We start from the raw sequence: 18442 nt of genomic DNA on the forward strand, positions 1-18442 counted from the left end.
GCGAGATAGCTAAAAAGATGTCTAACAGGTCACGATGGGTAAGGGGGAAAGACGAGAAGTGAGCCTTTTGTTCCGGGATCAGTCTCAGAACTGTTTAATATTGTAATACTTATAAAAACCCTTGTTAATTGACGGCAAATTTAAATACTCAACTAATTTTGAGTGAACCCCAGTGAGATTTGAACTCAGGACCGCTGGTTTACTAGACCAGTGCTATAACCCCTGAGCTATGGAGCCACCTGCTCTGAAAAAGACAGGGGAAGGAGCTGGAAAGAGAGGGGAAGGGAAAAGAGAGAGTGGAAGGAGTGAGAGAGAGGGGGAAGGGGAGAGAGTGGGGAAGGAGTGAGAGAGTGGAGGGAAAAGAGAGGGAAGGGAAGCGGAGAGGGAGTGTGGAAGGAGTGAGAGAATAGGGAAGGGGAGAGAGATGCGTCGGCAAGAGAGGGAGGAGGCAGGGGAGAGAGAAAGGGAGAAGGGGAGAATCTAAAAAGAAAGGAGGGAGGGGAAGGAGACAGAGGCACAAAGACATTTGGAAGGGTGTGAGGGGAGCCTGTTGTTCCAGGTTTGGTCTCAGAGCTGTTTAATATTTATAATTAAAGCCCTTGTTAATTGACGGTGAATTTAAATACTGAGCTCATTTGAGTAGACCCCAAAGAGACTTAAACTCACGACCCCTGGTTTACCATGCCAGTGCTCTAACCCCTGAGCTATGGAGTCACCTGCTCTGGGACAGGTAGGGGAAGGAGCAGGAAAGAGAGGGGAAGGGAAAAGAGAGAGTGGAAGGAGTGAGAGAGAGGGGAGAATGGGAGAGAGAGGAATGGGGAAGGGGAGAGAAAGCCGGAGCGGAGAGAGAGAGAGAGAGAGGGAAAGGGGAATGAGAGGTTAAGGGGAGAGAGAGGGAAGGTTTGAGAGAGCGAGGAAGAGAATGGAAGGGGAGATAGAGTCAGGGGAATGGGAGAGAGAGGGATAAGGGGAAAATCAGAAAGGAAAAGGAAAAGAGAGAGATAGAGGAGGGAGAGGAGAGACGGGAGGAAAGAGAGGGGAGCGGAGAGGGAGAGTGGGAAGGGGAGAGAGGGGGAAGGAAGTGGTTGGCGAGAGATTGAGGGGAGGCGTTGGGAGGGGAAAAGGGGGAGAGGGGAATGAGTGAGAGACAGGGAAAGCGGGATAGTGGGAAAAAGATGTAGAATGGGTCGTGATGGGCGAGAGAGTCAAGCCTGTTGTTCCAGGGTCGGTCTCAGAGCTGTTTAACATTTATAATTAAAGCCCTTGTTAATTTAAATACTGAGCTAAGTTTGAGTCGGCCCCAGTGAGATTTGAACTCACGACCCCTGGTTTACAAGACCAGTGCTCTAACCCCTGAGCGATGGAGCCACCTGCACTAAAAAAGATAGGGGAAGGAGCAGGAAAGAGAGGGGAAGGGAAAAGAGAGAGTGGAAGGAGTGAGAGAGAGGGGCAAGGGGAGACAGGGAGGAAGAGAGAGGGGAAGTGGAGAGATGGAGGGGAGGGAGGGAGGGGAGGATAGAGAGGGGGCGGGAAAGGGAAAGGGAGAGTGAAAAGGCAGAGGGAGTGTGAAAGTGGGCAGCGGAAAGAGGGGGACAGGAAAGAGAGGGGAAGGAGTGATAGAGAGGGGGAAGTGGAAAGAATGGGGAAGGAGTGAGAGAGAGAGGGGAAGGAGCGAGAGAGAGGGGAAGGCGAGAGAGGGAGGAGGCAGGGGAGAGAGAAAGTAAGGGGAGAGAGGAGAGAAGGGGAGAATCGGAAAAGAAAGGGTAAAGAGAGAGAGAGAAAGGAGGAAGAGGGGGAGGGGAGGGAAGAGGGAGAGGGAAAGGGAGAGTGAAAAGGCAGAGGGGGAAGGGGAGAGAGTGGGGAGAGAGAGAGGGAGAGGGAGAGGGGGAGGGGAGACAGAGAGGGAGATGTGGAGGGGATGGAGGGCCAGGGGAATGAGTGAGGCACAGAGAAAGTGAGATAGCGGGAAGGGGAGAGAGTGAGGGGAAGGAGTGAGAAAGGGGGGAAGGAGAGATAGGGAGGAAGAGAGAAGGGAAGTGGAGAGAGAGAAGGGGGAGGGGAAAGTGATCTAGGATAAGGGGAATGAGATAGTGGAAGTGAGGGAGAGAGACGGGGAAGGGGAGACAGGGAGGAAGAAAGACGGGCAGGGGAGAGAGAGAGGGAAAGGAAAAAAGGGATTTAGGAGAGAGAGAGGGAAGGAGTGAGAGAGCGAGGGGGGAGAATGGAAGGGGAGATAGGGAGAGGGGAAGGAGAGAGAGAGAGGGAGAAGCGGAGAATCTGAAAAGAAAGAGATAACCGGGACGGGGTGGAGGAGTGAAGAGGCAGAGGCTGAAGAGAGAATAATGAATTCGAGATGGGAATTTAAATACTAAATTAATTTTGGATAGGCCCCAATGAGATTTGAACCACCTTCTCTGGGAAAGATAGGGGAAGGAGCAGGAAAGAGAGGGGAAGGGAAAAGAGAGAGGGGAAGGAATGGGGAGAGAGTAAAAGGAGAAAGGGAAGGGGAGAGAGGGGAAAGAGCTGAGAGAGAGAGAGGGGAAGGAGTTAGAGAGAGGGGAGGGAAGTGGAGACAGGGAGGAAGAGAGAGGGGAAGGGGAGAGAGGTGGCGGGGAGGGGAAAGAGAGGGAGGGAAAGGGGAGGGAGAGTGTGGAAGGGGGAGAGAGAGGGTGAGGGGAGAGAGAGGGGGAAGGAGTGAGAGAGAAGAGGGGGAAGGAGTGAGAGAGAAGTGGACGGGAGATAGAGGGGGAAGGAGTGAGAGAGAGGGGGAGGGGAGATAGAGGGGGAAGGAGTGAGAGAGAAGGGGAGGGGAGAGAGAGGGGGAAGAAACATTGAAACATAGAAATATAGAAAATAGGTGCAGGAGTGGGCCATTCGGCCCTTCGAGCCTGCACCACCATTCAATATAATCATGGCTGAACATTCCCTCAGTACCCCTTTCCTGCTTTCTCTCCATACCCCTTGATCCCTTTAGCCGTAAGGGCCACATCTAACTCCCTCTTGAATATATCCAATGAACTGGCATCAACAACTCTCTGCGGCAGGGAATTCCACAGGTTCACCACTCTCTGAGTGAAGAAGTTTCTCCTCATCTCAGTCCTAAATGGTTTACCCCTTATCCTTAGACTGTGACCCCTGGTTCTGGACTTCCCCAAGATCGGGAACATTCTAACCGCATCTAACCTGTCCCGTCCCATCAGAATCTTATACGTTTCTATGAGATCTCCTCTCATCCTTCTAAACTCCCGTGTATAAAGACCCAGTTGCTCCAGTCTCGCCTCATATGTCAGTCCCGCCATCCCGGGAATCAGTCTGGTGAACCTTCGCTGCACTCCCTCAATAGCAAGAATGTCCTTCCTCAGATTAGGAGACCAAAACTGAACACAATATTCCAGGTGAGGCCTCACCAAGGCCCTGTACAACTGCAGTAAGACCTCCCTGCTCCTATACTCAAATCCCCTCGCTATGAAGGCCAACATACCATTTGCCTTCTTCACCGCCTGCTGTACCTGCATGCCAACTTTCAATGACTGATGTACCATGACACCCAGGTCTCGTTGCACCTCCCCTTTTCCTAATGTGTCACCATTCAGATAATATTCTGTCTTCGTGTTTTGCCCCCAGTGTGGATAACCTCACATTATCCACATTATACTGCATCTGCCATGCATTTGCCCACTCACCTAACCTGTCCAAGTCACCCTGCAGCCTCTTAGCATCCTCCTCACAGCTCATACTGCCACCCAGCTTAGTGTCATCTGCAAACTTGGAGATATTACACTCAATTCTTTCATCTCAATCGTTAATGTATATTGTAAAGAGCTGGGGTCCCAGCACTGAGCCCTGCGGCACTCCACTAGTCACTGCCTGCCATTCTGAAAAGGACCTGTTTATCTCGACTCTCTGCTTCCTGTCTGCCAACCAGTTCTCTATCCACGTCAGTACATTACCCCCAATACCATGTGCTTTAATTTTGCACACCAATCTCTTGTGTGGGACCTTATCAAAAGCCTTTTGAAAGTCCAAATACACCACATCCACTGGTTCTCCCTTGTTCACTCTGCTCGTTACATCCTCAAAAAATTCGAAAAGATTTGTCAAGCATGATTTCCCTTTCATAAATCCATGCTGACTTGGACCGATCCTGTCACTGCTTTCCAACTGTGCTGCTATTTCATCCTTAATAATTGATTCCAACATTTTCCCCACTACTGATGAAGGAGTGAGAGAGGGGGGAAGGGGAGAGAGGGGGAAGGAGCGAGGCTGTGACAAGGGAAGGGGAAGGAGGGAGAGGGGAATGAGTGAGAGAAGGGGAAAGTGAGATAGTGGGAAAGGGAGAGAGGGGTAAAAAGATGTCGAATGGGTTGTGAGGGGGAAGGGTGGCAGAGATTTGGAAGGGGAGAGAGTGTAAGAGAGACGAGAAGAGGAGAGGGGGAAGGGTGTGAGTGGAGCCTGTTGTTCCAGTGTTGGTCTCGGAGCTGTTTAATATTTATAATTAAAGCTGCTGTTAATTGACGGTGAATTTAAATACTGAGCTAATTTGAGTAGACCCCAAAGAGACTTAAACTCACGACCCCTGGTTTACCATGCCAGTGCTCTAACCCCTGAGCTATGGAGTCACCCGCTCTGGGACAGGTCGGGGAAGGAGCAGGAAAGAGAGGGGAAGGGAAAAGAGAGAGTGGAAGGAGTGGGAGAGAGGGGAGAATGGGAGAGAGAGGAATGGGGAAGGGGAGAGAGAGCGGAGGGGAGAGAGAGAGGAAGAGAGGGAGGTGGGGAAAGAGAGGGAGGGGATGGACAGAGTGAGAGAGTGTGGAAGCGGGGGGAAGAGAGGGGAAGGATTGGGAGAGAGGGGGAGGGGAGAGAGCAGAAGGGGAGAGAAAGGGGAAGGAGTGAGAGAGAGAGGGAAGGGAAGACAGGGAGGAAGAGAGAGGGGAAGGGGAGAGAGAGTGGGGGTGGGGAGGGAGGGAGGGGAGGAAAGAGAGAGGACGGGAGAGGGAAAAGGCAGAGGGGGTGAGAGAGTGGGTAGCGGAGAGAGGGGGAGGGGATAGAGGGAGGGAAGATAGAGGAGGAAGGAGAGAGGGGGGAAGGAGAGGAGAGAGAATGAAATAAGAGAGGGAAGGGGAGACAGTGAGTGGAAGGGAAGAGAGAGGGGAAGGTGTGAGAGAGTGAGAGAGTGAGAAGGGGAGAATCTGAAAAGGAAAAGGCAGCTGGGAATGGAGAGTCAGAAGCGGAAGAGAGAATAACAAATTAGAGATGGGAATTTAAATACTAAATTAATTATGCAAAGGTCCCAGTGAGATTTGAACCTACGACCCCTGGTTTACTAGACCAGTGCTCTAACCCCTGAGCTATGGAACCACCTGCCCTGGGTTGTGGGTCATTCCCCAATTAGTGCTGTGTGTTTGAAGAATGAGGAGGGGTCAGTGAAACGCTCAGATTGTGTCTCATCCCCCAGACTCCTGCCTCCGTCTCTTCAATATTCACCTCTCAACATCGATATATCGGGTCTTTCACATAGTAAAACATCCCAAGGCAACTCAGTCACACTCTGCCTCAATCTCTCTCTGCCTCTCTGTCTCTCTCAATCTCACTCTCTTTCTTTCTGTCTCTCACCTTTTCACTCTGTCCCTCGAGGGGCGAAGATAGAGCGGGGGAAGGGGAGAGAGGGAGAAGGGGAGAGAGAGGGGGGGAATGGGAGAGAGAGGGGGCAATGGGAGAGGTGGGGAGGGGGAGAGTCTGATGGGACAGGGGAGAGTGAGAGTGAGGGAAGGAGGGAAAGGGATGAGGGAGGGGAGTGGAGACAGGGGAGGCGAGGGAGAAGCAGAGGGAGGCGAGAGAGAGGAGGGGAGAAAATGAAAAGGAAGAGGGAAAGGAGTGAGAGAGAGGGGAAGGGAAGAGAGAGAGAGGAATACGGAGAGAGAGAGGGAGAAGGGGAGCGAGAGAGGGGGAAGAGGAGAGAGAGAGGGTAAGCAATTTGAAATAGAGGGGATGGAGAAGGAGATAGGGGAAGGGAAAAGAGAGAGAGGAAGAAAGAGGGGCAGGGGAGAGAGAAGGGGGAAAGGGGAAAGAGAGGTTGTGGGGAGTGGGGTAAGGAGTGAGAGAGAGAGGGGAAGGGGAGAGAGGGGAAGGGGAGAGAACGGGAAAGGGAGAGAGTTGGAGGGGAGAGTCATTGAAAGCAGCCATGCAGGTGCAGCAAGCAGTTAGGAAGGCAAATGGTACGTTGGCCTTCATTGCAAGAGGGTTTGAGTACAGGAGCAAGGATGTCTTACTCCAGTTATACAGGGCCTTGGTGTGACCACACCTGGAGTATTGTGTACAGTTTTGGTCTCCTTACCTAAGGAAGGATACACTTGCCATAGAGGGAGTGCAGCGAAGGTTCACCAGACTGATTCCTGGGATGGCAGGACTGTGGTATGAGGAGAGATTGGGTCGACTGGGCCTGTATTCACTGGAGTTTAGAAGAATGAGAGGGGATCTGATTGAAAGGTATAAAATTCTGACGGGGTTGGACAGACTGGATGTGGGGAGGATGTTTCCCCGGGGGCTGGGAAGTCTAGAACAAGGGGTCACACAGTCTCAGGATACGGGGTAGGAAATTTAGGAGCAAGATGAGGAGAAATGTTTTCACTCAGAGGGTGGTGAACCTGTGGAATTCTCTACCACAGAAGGCTGTGGAGGCCAAGTCACTGAATATATTTAAGAGGGAGACAGATCGATTTCTAGACACGAAAGGCATCAAGGGGTATGGGGAGGTAAGCAGGAATATGGTGTTGGGATAGAGGATCAGCCATGATCATATTGAATGGTGGTGCAGGCTCGAAGGACCGAATGGCCTGCTCCTGCTCCTATTTTACATGTTTCTGTGTTTCTCTGAATGAGTGAGACACAGGGGAAGTGAGATAGCAGGAAAAGATGTCATGATGGGAAAGGCAGAGTGAAAGAATACTGTTGTTCCAAGGTCAGTCTCAAAGCAGTTTAATATTTACATTTGACACACTTAATAATTTAAATACGGAGCTAATTTTGTGAAGGATCCAGGAAGATTTGAACTCACGACTCCTGGTTTACTGGAGCAGTGCTCTAACCCCTGAGCTATGGAGCCACCTGCTCTGGGAAAGACGGGAAGGAGCAGGGAAGAGAGGGGTAGGGAAAAGAGAACGTGGAAGGAGTGAGAGAGAGGGGGAAGTGGAGAGAGAGGGAGGGGAAGGGGAGAGAGAGGGAGGGGAAGAGAGCGAGGGGAAGTGGAGGGAGAGAGGGGTAGGAGTGAGAGAGGGAAGGGGAAATAGAGGGAACGAGTGAGAGAGAGAGAGGGGAAGGGGAGAGAGATGTGAAGGCAAGAGAGGGAGGAGGCAGGGGAGAGAGAAAGGGGAAGGGGAGAGAGAGGGAGAAGGGGAGAATCTGAAATGAAAGGGAAAAGAGAGCGAGAGTGGAGGGAGGGGTGAGAGGGGAGGGGAAAGGGAAAGGGCGAGTGAAAAGGCAGAGAGGGAAGGAGCGATTGGAGGGAGAGAGTAGGTAATGGAGAGAGGGGGAGGGGAGAGAGAGAGAAGAAAGAGGACAAAGGAGAGAGAGGAGGACAAGTGAGTGAAAGAAAGTGGAGAGGGAAGGGGAGAGAGGGGAAAGCGGGGAGTGAGAGAGGAAGGAATGAGAGAGGCGGGGAGGCAAAGAGTGGGGAAGGGGAGAGAGAGGGGGAAGGGGAGAGAGAGGGAGAGAGAGGAAGGAGTGGGAAAAAGAGGGGAAGGGAAAAGAGAGACTAGAAGGAGTGAGAGAGAGGGGGAAGGTGAGAGAGAGGGGGAAGGTGAGAGAGAGGGGGAAGGAATGAGACAGAGGGGAAGGGGAGACAGCAGGAGGGGAGAGAAAGAGTGGGGAAGGGGAGAGACGGTCAGGAGAGAGAGGGAGGGGCAGGGGAGAGAGAAAGGAAGGGGAGAGAGAGGGAGAAGGGGAGAATGCCAAAAGAAAGGGTAAAGAGAGAGAGGAGGAAGAGGGGGTTGGGGAGGTCAGAGGGAGAGGGAAAGGGAGAGGGAAAAGGCAAAGGGGGAAGGGAAGAGAGGGGGTGAGAGTGGGTAGTGGAAAGAGGGGGAGGGGAGACAGAGAGAGGGGGGAGGGGATGGAGTGACAGAGAGGGGAATGAGTGTATTGTGTTCCTAACACAGATGAGACTGCACACAGGGAGGTTGCAGTAACAGTGACCTCAGTCTTTAATAAGACTCTCCAGAGTGAGGAACAGGCCTTAGGGGCGACTTATACACAGTGCTCCCAATGGAATCCCTTGGGACTTCAGGGGATGAGCTCCCTGGTGGCGGAACATGTGAGAGCAAGTTTTACAGATACACAACAGAGTGAGAGATGAGGAAAGTGAGATAGTGGGAAAGGGAGAGAGGGGTAAAAAGATGTAGCACGGGTCGTGATGGGGAAGGGAGAGAGAGTGTAAGACAGACGAGAACCTGTTTTTGAAGGATTGGTCTCAGAGCTGTTTAATATTTATAATTAAAGCCCTGGTTAATTGACAACAAATTTAAATATTGAGTAGGCCCCAATGAGATTTGAACTCACGACCCCTGGTTTACTAGACCAGTGCTCTAACCCCTGAGCTATGGAGCCACCTGTTTTGGGAAAGATAGGGGAAGGAGCAGGAAAGAGAGGGGAAGGAAAAAGAGAGAGTGGAAGGAGTGAGAGAGAGGGAAGGGGAGAGAGAGAGGGAGGGGTAAGGGAAAAGCGAGCGTGGAAGGAGTGAGAGAGGGGGAAGGGGAGACAGGGAGGGGACGGAGTGAGAGAGAGGGGGAAGGGGAGAGAGGGAAGGGACGGAGTGAGAGAGAGGGGGAAGGGGAGACAGGGAGGAGGAGAGAGGGGAAGGGGAGAGAGAGAAGGGGAAGGGGAAAGAGCAATTGGAAGGATTGAGAGAAAGGGGAAGGGGAGAGAGTGGGGAAGGAGTGAGAGAGAGGGGGAAGGGGTGACAGGGAGGAAAAGAGAGGGGAAGGGGAGAGACGGAGGGGAGTGAGGGAGGGGTGGAAAGAGAGGGGACGGGAGAGGGAAAGGGAGAGTGAAAAGGCAGAGGGGATGTGAAAGTGGGCAGTGGAGAGAGGGGGACAGGAAAGAGAGGGGATGGAGTGATAGAGAGGGGGAACGGGAAAGAGTGGGGAAGGAGTGAGAGAGAGGGGAAGGAGAGCGAGAGGGGAAGGAAAGAGAAGGAGGAGGCAGGGGAGAGAGAAAGGAAGGGGAGAGAGAGGGAGAAGGGGAGAATCCGAAAAGAAAGGGTAAAAAGAGAGAGAGAGAGGAGGAAGAGAGGGGAGGGGAGGAGAGAGGGAGAGGGAAAGGGAGAGTGAAAAGGCAGAGGGGGAAAGGGAGAGAGGGGGAGAGAGAGAGAGGGGGAGGGGAGACAGAGAGGGAGATGTGGAGGGTATGGAGGGCGAGGGGAATGAGTGAGGCACGGGGAAAGTGAGATAGCGGGAATGGGAGAGAGTGAGGGGAAGGAGTGAGAAAGGGGGGAAGGAGAGAAGGGATTGAGTGAGAAATGTGGGGAATGAGAGCGTAAAGTTCTTTCTCAATGGCACAAAACCCACACGAGGCAAATTCTGTGGACTAGGTCACTCCATGACCTGTACCTTTATTCACAGGACCAAGAGGTGATGACCCTGCGTGGGACCTCCCTTTATGTACCTGGACGACCAGGTAAGGAGTGTCTCCCACAAGTTCGCCCCCAGTGGTCAAGATGTGCATTGCTTAAGTCTATTCAGTATTGCAGTGGTGTTACATGGAGGTTACACATATGACAGAGAGACAGGGAGGAAGAGAGAGGGGAACTGGAGAGAGAGAAGGGGGAGGGGAAAGAGATCTAGGATACGAGGAATGAGATAGTGGAAGTGAGGGAGAGAGCGGGAAAAGAGTCGGAAAGAGAGGGGAAGGGGAAAGAGAGAGGGGACGGAGTGAGGGAGCGAGGGGGAAGGGGAGACAGGGAGGAAGAGAGAGGCGGAAGCGGAGGGGAAGGAGCGAGAGAGAGGGGAAGGCGAGAGAGGGAGGAGGCAGGGGAGAGAGAAAGTAAGGGGAGAGAGAGAGAAGGGGAGAATCGGAAAAGAAAGGGTAAAGAGAGAGAGAGAAAGGAGGAAGAGGGGGAGGGGAGGGAAGAGGGAGAGGGAAAGGGAGAGTGAAAAGGCAGAGGGGGAAGGGGAGAGAGGGGGGAGAGAGAGAGAGGGGGAGGGGAGACAGAGAGGGAGATGTGGATGGGATGGAGGGCAAAGGGAATGAGTGAGGCACAGAGAAAGTGAGATAGCGGGAAAGGGAGAGAGTGAGGGGAAGGAGTGAGAAAGGGGGGAAGGAGAGACATGGAGGAAGAGAGAGGGGAACTGGAGAGAGAGAAGGGGGAGGGGAAAGAGATCTAGGATAAGGAGAATGAGATCGTGGATGTGAGGGAGAGAGAGGGGAAAAATGCACAAAGAGAGGGGAAGGGGAGAGAGAGAAAGGGAAAGGGGAATGAGAGGTTAAGGGGAGAGAGAGGGAAGGTTTGAGTTAGCGAGGAAGAGAATGGAAGGGGAGATAGAGAGAGGGGAATGGGAGAGAGAGGGAGAAGGGGAAAATCTGAAAGGAAAGGGAAAAGAGAGAGATAGAGGAGGGAGGGGAGAGACGAGCGGAGACGGAGAGTGGGGGAAGAAAGTGGTTGGGGAGAGATTGAGGCGTTGGGAGGGGAAAAGGGGGAGAGGGGAATGAGTGAGAGACAGGGAAAGCGGGATAGTGGGAAAAAGATGTAGAATGGGTCGTGATGGGCGAGACTGTTGTTCTCGGGTCGGTCTCAGAGCTGTTTAATATTTGTAATTAAAGCCCTTGTTAATTGACAGTGAATTTAAATACTGAGCTAATTTTGAGCAACCCCAGTGAGATTTGAACACACTACCCCAGGTTTCCGAGACCAGTGCTCTAACCCCTGAGCTATGGAGCCACCTGCGCTAAAAAAGATAGGGGAAGGAGCAGGAAAGAGAGGGGAAGGGAAAAGAGAGAGTGGAAGGAGTGAGAGAGAGGGGCAAGGGGAGACAGGGAGGAAGAGAGAGGGGAAGTGGAGAGATGGAGGGGAGGGAGGGAGGGAGGGGAGGATAGAGAGGGGGCGGGAAAGGGAAAGGGAGAGTGAAAGGGCAGAGGGAGTGTGAAAGTGGGCAGCGGAAAGAGGGGGACAGGAAAGAGAGGGGAAGGAGTGATAGAGAGGGGGAAGTGGAAAAAATGGGGAAGGAGTGAGAGAGAGAGGGGAAGGAGCGAGAGAGAGGGGAAGGCGAGAGAGGGAGGAGGCAGGGGAGAGAGAAAGTAAGGGGAGAGAGAGAGAAGGGGAGAATCGGAAAAGAAAGGGTAAAGAGAGAGAGAGAAAGGAGGAAGAGGGGGAGGGGAGGGAAGAGGGAGAGGGAAAGGGAGAGTGAAAAGGCAGAGGGGGAAGGGGAGAGAGTGGGGAGAGAGAGAGGGAGAGGGGGAGGGGAGACAGAGAGATGGATGTGGATGGGATGGAAGGCCAGGGGAATGAGTGAGGCACAGAGAAAGTGAGATAGCGGGAAGGGGAGAGAGTGTGGGGAAGGAGTGAGAAAGGGGGGAAGGAGAGACAGGGAGGAAGAGAGAAGGGAAGTGGAGAGAGAGAAGGGGGAGGGGAAAGTGATCTAGGATAAGGGGAATGAGATAGTGGAAGTGAGGGAGAGAGACGGGGAAGGGGAGACAGGGAGGAAGAAAGACGGGCAGGGGAGAGAGAGAGGGAAAGGAGAAAGCGAGATTAAGGAGAGAGAGAGGGAAGGAGTGAGAGAGCGAGGGGGCAGAATGGAAGGGGAGATAGAGAGAGGGGAAGGAGAGAGAGAGAGGGAGAAGCTGAGAATCTGAAAAGAAAGAGATAACCGGGACGGTGTGGAGGACTGAAGAGGCAGAGGCTGAAGAGAGAATAATGAATTAGAGATGGGAACTTAAATACTAAATTAATTTTGGGTAGGCCCCAATGAGATTTGAACCACCTACTCTGGGAAAGATAGGGGAAGGAGCAGGAAAGAGAGGGGAAGGGAAAAGAGAGAGGGGAAGGAATGGGGAGAGAGTGAAAGGAGAAAGGGAAGGGAAAGAGGGGAAAGAGGTGAGAGAGAGAGAGGGGAAGGAGTTAGAGAGAGGGGAAGGAAGTGGAGACAGGGAGGAACAGAGAGGGGAAGGGGAGAGAGGTGGGAGGGAGGGGAAAGAGAGGGAGGGGAAGGGGAGAGAGAGTATGGAAGGGGAGAGAGAGGGTGAGGGGAGAGAGAGGGGGAAGGAGTGAGAGAGAAGTGGAGGGGAGATAGAGGGGGAAGGAGTGAGAGAGAGGGGGAGGGGAGATAGAGGGGGAAGAAACATAGAAACATAGAAACATAGAAAATAGGTGCAGGAGTAGGCCATTCGGCCCTTCGAGCCTGCACCACCATTCAATAAGATCATGGCTGATCATTCCCTCAGTACCCCTTTCCTGCTTTCTCTCCATACCCCTTCATCCCTTTAGCAGTAAGGGCCACATCTAACTCCTTCTTAAATATATCCAATGAACTGACCTCAACAACTCTCTGTGGCAGGGAATTCCACAGGTTAACAACTCTCTGAGTGAAGAAGTTTCTCCTCATCTCAGTCCTAAATGGTCTACCCCTTATCCTCAGACTGTGATCCCTGGTTCTGGACTTCCCCAACATCAGGAACATTCTAACCGCATCTAACCTGTCCCGTCCCATCAGAATCTTATACGTTTCTATGAGATCCCCTCTCATCCTTCGAAACTCCCGTGTATAAAAGCCCAGTTGCTCCAGTCTCGCCTCATATGTCAGTCCCGCCATCCCGGGAATCAGTCTGGTGAACCTTCGCTGCACTCCCTCAATAGCAAGAATGTCCTTCCTCAGATTAGGAGACCAAAACTGAACACAATATTCCAGGTGAGGCCTCACCAAGGCCCTGTACAACTGCAGTAAGACCTCTCTGCTCCTATACTCAAATCCCCGAGCTATGAAGGCCAACATACCATTTGACTTCTTCACCGCCTGCTGTACCTGCATGCCAACTTTCAATGACTGATGAACCATGACACCCAGGTCTCGTTGCACCTCCCCTTTTCCTAATCTGTCACCATTCAGATAATATTCTGTCTTCGTGTTTTGCCCCCAAAGTGGATAACCTCACATTTATCCACATTATACTGCATCTGCCATGTATTTGCCCACTCACCTAACCTGTCCAAATCACCCTGCAGCCTCTTAGCATCCTCCTCACAGCTCACACTGCCAGCCAGTTTAGTGTCATCTGCAAACTTGGAGATATTACACTCAATTCTTTCATCTCAATCGTTAATGTATATTGTAAAGAGCTGGGGTCCCAGCACTGAGCCCTCCACTAGTCACTGCCTGCCATTCTGAAAAGGACCTGTTTATCCCGACTCTCTGCTTCCTGTCTGCCAACCAGTTCTCTATCCACGTCAGTGCATTACCCCCAATAACATGTGCTTTAATATTGCACACCAATCTCTTGCGTGGGACCTTATCAAAAGCCTTTTGAAAGTCCATATACACCACATCCACTGGTTCTCCCTTGTTCACTCTGCTTGTTACATCCTCAAAAAATTCGAAAAGATTTGTCAAGCATGATTTCCCTTTCATAAATCCATGCTGACTTGGACCGATCCTGTCACTGCTTTCCAACTGTGCTGCTATTTCATCCTTAATAATTGATTCCAACATTTTCCCCACGACTGATGAAGGAGTGAGAGAGAGGGTAAGGGGAGAGAGAGGGGCAAGGAGCGAGGCTGTGACAAGGGAAGGGGAAGGAGGGAGAGGGGAATGAGTGAGAGAAGGGGAAAGCGAGATAGTGGGAAAGTGAGAGAGGGGTAAAAAGATGTAGAACGGGTCGTGATGGGGAAGGGAGAGAGATTTGGAAGGGGAGAGAGAGTGTAAGAGAGACGAGAAGAGGAGAGGGGGAAGGGTGTGAGTGGAGCCTGTTGTTCCAGTGTCGGTCTCGGAGCTGATTAATATTTATAATTAAAGCTGCTGTTAATTGACGGTGAATTTAAATACTGAGCTAATTTGAGTAGACCCCAAAGAGACTGAAACTCACGACCCCTGGTTTACAAGACCCGTGTTCTAACCCCTGAGCTATGGAGTCACCCGCTCTGGGACAGGTCGGGGAAGGAGCAGGAAAGAGAGGGGAAGGGAAAAGAGAGAGTGGAAGGAGTGAGAGAGAGGGGAGAATGGGAGAGAGAGGAATGGGGAAGGGGAGAGAGAGCGGAGGGGAGAGAGAGAGGAAGAGAGGGAGGTGGGGAAAGAGAGGGAGGGGAAGGACAGAGAGAGAGAGTGTGGAAGCGGGGGGGGAGAGAGGGGAAGGATTGGGAGAGAGGGGGAGGGGAGAGAGCCTAAGGGGAGAGAAAGGGGAAGGAGTGGGAGAGAGAGGGAAGGGAAGACAGGGAGGAAGAGAGAGGGGAAGGGGAGAGAGAGTGGGGGTGGGGAGGGAGGGAGGGGAGGAAAGAGAGAGGACGGGAGAGGGAAAAGGCAGAGGGGGTGAGAGAGTGGGTAGCGGAGAGAGGGGGAGGGGATAGAGGGAGGGAAGATAGAGGAGGAAGGAGAGAGGGGGTAAGGAGAGGAGAGAGAATGAAATAAGAGAGGGAAGGGGAGACAGTGAGTGGAAGGGAAGAGAGAGGGGAAGGTGTGAGAGAGTGAGAGAGGGAGAATCTGAAAAGGAAGAGGCAGCTGGGAATGGAGAGTCAGAGGCGGAAGAGAGAATAACAAATTAGAGATGGGAATTTAAATACTAAATTAATTATGCAAAGGTCCCAGTGAGATTTGAACCCACGACCCCTGGTTTACTAGACCAGTGCTCTAACCCCTGAGCTATGGAACCACCTGCTCTGGGCTGTGGGTCATTCCCCAGTTAGTGCTGTGTGTTTGAAGAATGAGGAGGGGTCAGTGAAACGCTCAGATTGTGTCTCATCCCCCAGACTCCTGCCTCCGTCTCTTCAATATTCGCCTCTCAACATCGATATATCGGGTCTTTCACGTAGTAAAACATCCCAAGGCAACTCAGTCACACTCTGTCCCAATCTCTCTGTCTCTCTGTCTCTCTCAATCTCACTCTCTTTCTTTCTGTCTCTCACCTTTTCACTCTGTCCCTCGAGGGGCGAAGATAGAGCGGGAAGATAGAGGGGAAGTGGAGGGAGAGAGGGGTAGGAGTGAGAGAGGGAAGGGGAAATAGAGGGAATGAGTGAGAGAGAGGGGAAGGGGAGAGAGATGTGAAGGCAAGAGAGGGAGGAGGCAGGGGAGAGAGAAAGGGGAAGGGGAGAGAGAGGGAGGGGAAGGGGAGAATCTGAAATGAAAGGGAAAAGAGAGCGAGAGAGGAGGGAGGGGTGAGAGGGGAGGGGAAGGGAAAGGGCGAGTGAAAAGGCAGAGAGGGAAGGAGCGATCGGAGGGAGAGAGTAGGTAATGGAGAGAGGGGGAGGGGAGAGAGAGAGAAGAAAGAGGACAAAGGAGAGAGAGGAGGACAAGTGAGCGAAAGAAAGTGGAGAGGGAAGGGGAGAGAGGGGAAAGTGGGGAGTGAGAGAGGAAGGAATGAGAGAGGCGAGGGGGCAAAGAGTGGGGAAGGGGAGAGAGAGGGGGAAGGGGAGAGAGAGGGAGAGAGAGTAAGGAGTGGGAAAAAGAGGGAAAGGGAGAGAGAGGAAAAAAAGTTGTAAAACAGGTTGCGATGGGGAAGGGAGAAAGAGAGCCTGTAATTTCATGTTTGGTCTCAGAGCTGTTTAAAATTTATAATTAGAGCCCTTGTTAATTGACAGTGAATTTAAATGCTGAGCTAATTTTGAACGACCCCAGTGAGATTTGAACACACTACCACTGGTTTACGAAACCAGTGCTCTAACCCCTTAGCTATGGAGCCATCTGTTCTGGGGAACACAGGGGAAGGAGCAGGAAAGAGAGGGGAAGGGAAAAGAGAAAGTGGAAGGAGGGAGAGAGAGGGGGAAGGGGAGAGAGAGAGGGGCGAAAAGAGGGAGTTGGGGAAAGAGAGGGAGGGGATGGACAGAGAGGGAGCGTGGAAGGGCGGGGGGGAGAGAGGGGAAGGAGTGGGAGAGAGTGGGAGCGGAGAGAGCGTAAGGGGAGAGAAAGGGGAAGGAGTGAGAGAGAGGGGGAAGGGGAGAGGGAGGGGAAGGAGTGAGAGAGAGGGGGAAGGCGAGAGACGGTCAGGAGAGAGAGGGAGGGGCAGGGGAGAGAGAAAGGAAGGGGAGAGAGAGGGAGAAGGGGAGAATCCCAAAAGAAAGGGTAAAGAGAGAGAGGAGGAAGAGGGGGGTGGGGAGGTCAGAGGGAGAGGGAAAGGGAGAGGGAAAAGGCAGAGGGGGAAGGGAAGAGAGGGGGTGAGAGTGGGTAGTGGAAAGAGAGGGAGGGGAGACAGAGAGAGGGGGGAGGGGATGGAGTGACAGAGAGGGGAATGGGTGTATTGTGTTCCTAACACAGATGAGATTGCACACAGGGAGGTTACAGTAACAGTGACCTCAGTCTTTAATAAGACACTCCAGAGTGAGAAACAGGCCTTAGGGGCGGCTTATACACAGTGCTCCCAATGGAATCCCTTGGGACTTCAGGGGATGAACTCCCTGGTGGCGGAACATGGGAGAGCAAGTTTTACAGATACACAACAGAGTGAGAGATGAGGAAAGCGAGATAGTGGGAAAGGGATAGAGGGGTAAAAAGATGTAGAACGGGTCGTGATGGGGAAGGGAGAGAGAGATTTGGAAGGGGAGAGAGAGTGTCAGACAGACGAGAATCTGTTGTTGAAGGATTGGTCTCAGAGCTGTTTAATATTTATAATTAAAGCCCTGGTTAATTGACAGCAAATTTAAATATTGAGTAGGCCCCAATGAGATTTGAACTCATGACCCGTGGTTTACTAGACCAGTGCTCTAACCCCTGAGCTATGGAGCCACCTGCTTTGGGAAAGACAGGGGAAGGAGCAGGAAAGAGAGGGGAAGGGAAAAGAGAGAGTGGAAGGAGTGAGAGAGAGGGAAGGGGAGAGAGAGAGGGAGGGGTAAGGGAAAAGCGAGCGTGGAAGGAGTGAGAGAGGGAGGGGACGGAGTGAGAGAGAGGGGGAAGGGGAGAGAGGGAAGGGACGGAGTGAGAGAGAGGGGGAAGGGGAGACAGGGAGGAGGAGAGAGGGGAAGGGGAGAGAGAGAAGGGGAAGGGGAAAGAGCAATTGGAAGGATTGAGAGAAAGGGGAAGGGGAGAGAGTGGGGAAGGAGTGAGAGAGAGGGGGAAGGAGTGACAGGGAGGAAAAGAGAGGGGAAGGGGAGAGACGGAGGGGAGTGAGGGAGGGGAGGAAAGAGAGGGGACGGGAGAGGGAAAGGGAGAGTGAAAAGGCAGAGGGGATGTGAAAGTGGGCAGCGGAGAGAGGGGGACAGGAAAGAGAGGGGAAGGAGTGATAGAGAGGGGGAACGGGAAAGAGTGGGGAAGGAGTGAGAGAGAGGGGAAGGAGAGCGAGAGGGGAAGGAAAGAGAAGGAGGAGGCGGGGAGAGAGAAAGGAAGGGGAGAGAGAGGGAGAAGGGGAGAATCCGAAAAGAAAGGGTAAAAAGAGAGAGAGAGAGGAGGAAGAGAGGGGAGGGGAGGAGAGAGGGAGAGGGAAAGGGAGAGTGAAAAGGCAGAGGGGGAAAGGGAGAGAGGGGGAGAGAGAGAGAGGGGGAGGGGAGACAGAGAGGGAGATGTGGAGGGTATGGAGGGCGAGGGGAATAAGTGAGGCACGGGGAAAGTGAGATTGCGGGAAGGGGAGAGAGTGAGGGGAAGGAGTGAGAAAGGGGGGAAGGAGAGAAGGGATTGAGTGAGAAAGGTGGGGAATGAGAGCGTAAAGTTCTTTCTCAATGGCACAAAACCCACACGAGGCAAATTCTGTGGACTAGGTCACTCCATGACCTGTAGCTTTATTCACAGGACCAAGAGGTGATGACCCTGCGTGGGACCTCCCTTTATGTACCTGGACGACCAGGTAAGGAGTGTCTCCCACAAGTTCGCCCCCTGTGGTCAAGATGTGCATTGCTTAAGTCTATTCAGTATTGCAGTGGTGTTACATGGAGGTTACATATATGACAGAGAGACAGGGAGGAAGAGAGAGGGGAACTGGAGAGAGAGAAGGGGGAGGGGAAAGAGATCTAGGATACGAGGAATGAGATAGTGGAAGTGAGGGAGAGAGCGGGAAAAGAGTCAGAAAGAGAGGGGAAGGGGAAAGAGAGAGGGGAAGGAGTGAGGGAGCGAGGGGGAAGGGGAGACAGGGAGGAAGAGAGAGGCGGAAGCGGAGGGGAAGGAGCGAGAGACAGGGGAAGGCGAGAGAGGGAGGAGGCAGGGGAGAGAGAAAGTAAGGGGAGAGAGAGAGAAGGGGAGAATCGGAAAAGAAAGGGTAAAGAGAGAGAGAGAAAGGAGGAAGAGGGGGAGGGGAGGGAAGAGGGAGAGGGAAAGGGAGAGTGACAAGGCAG

General features: G+C 52.7%; 6 non-coding genes across 6 annotated transcripts; all 6 read right to left on the reverse strand.

Moving 5' to 3' along the window:
* Positions 1–163: 163 nt before the first annotated feature.
* Positions 164–237, reverse strand: trnat-agu (transfer RNA threonine (anticodon AGU)). Its single transcript has one exon. It is a non-coding gene; the product is annotated as a tRNA-Thr (tRNA).
* Positions 238–1295: 1058 nt separating this feature from the next.
* On the reverse strand, positions 1296–1368 carry trnat-ugu (transfer RNA threonine (anticodon UGU)). The gene has a single exon. It is a non-coding gene; the product is annotated as a tRNA-Thr (tRNA).
* Positions 1369–5285: 3917 nt separating this feature from the next.
* On the reverse strand, positions 5286–5358 carry trnat-agu (transfer RNA threonine (anticodon AGU)). The gene has a single exon. It is a non-coding gene; the product is annotated as a tRNA-Thr (tRNA).
* A 3167-nt stretch (positions 5359–8525) lies between these two features.
* trnat-agu (transfer RNA threonine (anticodon AGU)) lies at positions 8526–8598 on the reverse strand. The gene has a single exon. It is a non-coding gene; the product is annotated as a tRNA-Thr (tRNA).
* Positions 8599–14768: 6170 nt separating this feature from the next.
* On the reverse strand, positions 14769–14841 carry trnat-agu (transfer RNA threonine (anticodon AGU)). The gene has a single exon. It is a non-coding gene; the product is annotated as a tRNA-Thr (tRNA).
* Positions 14842–16834: 1993 nt separating this feature from the next.
* Positions 16835–16907, reverse strand: trnat-agu (transfer RNA threonine (anticodon AGU)). Its single transcript has one exon. It is a non-coding gene; the product is annotated as a tRNA-Thr (tRNA).
* Positions 16908–18442: the final 1535 nt, after the last annotated feature.

The sequence above is a fragment of the Pristiophorus japonicus genome, unplaced genomic scaffold (assembly GCF_044704955.1).
Source record: "Pristiophorus japonicus isolate sPriJap1 unplaced genomic scaffold, sPriJap1.hap1 HAP1_SCAFFOLD_592, whole genome shotgun sequence".
In the NCBI taxonomy this organism is placed as follows: domain Eukaryota; kingdom Metazoa; phylum Chordata; class Chondrichthyes; family Pristiophoridae; genus Pristiophorus; species Pristiophorus japonicus.